Source organism: Crocuta crocuta, unplaced genomic scaffold (assembly GCF_008692635.1).
Source record: "Crocuta crocuta isolate KB4526 unplaced genomic scaffold, BGI_CrCroc_1.0 scaffold408, whole genome shotgun sequence".
NCBI lineage: Eukaryota > Metazoa > Chordata > Mammalia > Carnivora > Hyaenidae > Crocuta > Crocuta crocuta.
Genome location: NW_027527444.1, coordinates 3,691,817 through 3,692,309, shown reverse-complemented (window position 1 = coordinate 3,692,309; position 493 = coordinate 3,691,817). Strand labels below are relative to the sequence as shown.

The 493-nt window shown below is 67.3% G+C and overlaps 1 protein-coding gene across 1 annotated transcript in view; it reads left to right on the top strand.

Moving 5' to 3' along the window:
- The window catches only part of SHH (sonic hedgehog signaling molecule), an 8,303-nt gene that overhangs the window by 5,321 nt on the left and 2,489 nt on the right, over window positions 1–493 (top strand). The gene's annotated exons all lie outside the window — the stretch shown is intronic.

The following is a 493-nucleotide window of genomic DNA, read 5'->3' as shown; positions in this document are numbered from 1 at the left end:
GGGTCCCTAGAGGTCTCCTCGCAAGTGAGCAGCGGTAATCCTGCCCCCGGACCCCGCCCGGGGAGGGCGGACCCCCGGGGCGCGGAGAGCCGCTCATTGGCATTCGGCGCACACGGGCCGGGGCGCGGGGCGCTGCGTGTCAAGCAGGGTCGTGCGACTCGACGACTCGGGCTCGCCTGCGCCCCGGGTCGCATTCCGGGGGGCGACGGCGGGCCTCCAACGGCCGGGCCCGCACTTCATGCCGCAGAAACCGATGAGAAGATTAAAAACCCTGTGTAATTCCAGCAGGAAGATTCTTTCTCGCGATCTCTATTTGCAAAAAGCATGATCCCGGAGATTGGAATGCAAAGGACCCCAGGCCCTCCCCGCCCTCCTCCGCGGCCCCCTGCGCGCCGCCCTGGCTCCGAGCATTGTCCTCGGGACACTGAGTCTCAGAGACGGACGGAGGGCTCGGGAAAGCGGGTAGTCAAGGGGCCTTGAGAACCCGGCCGCT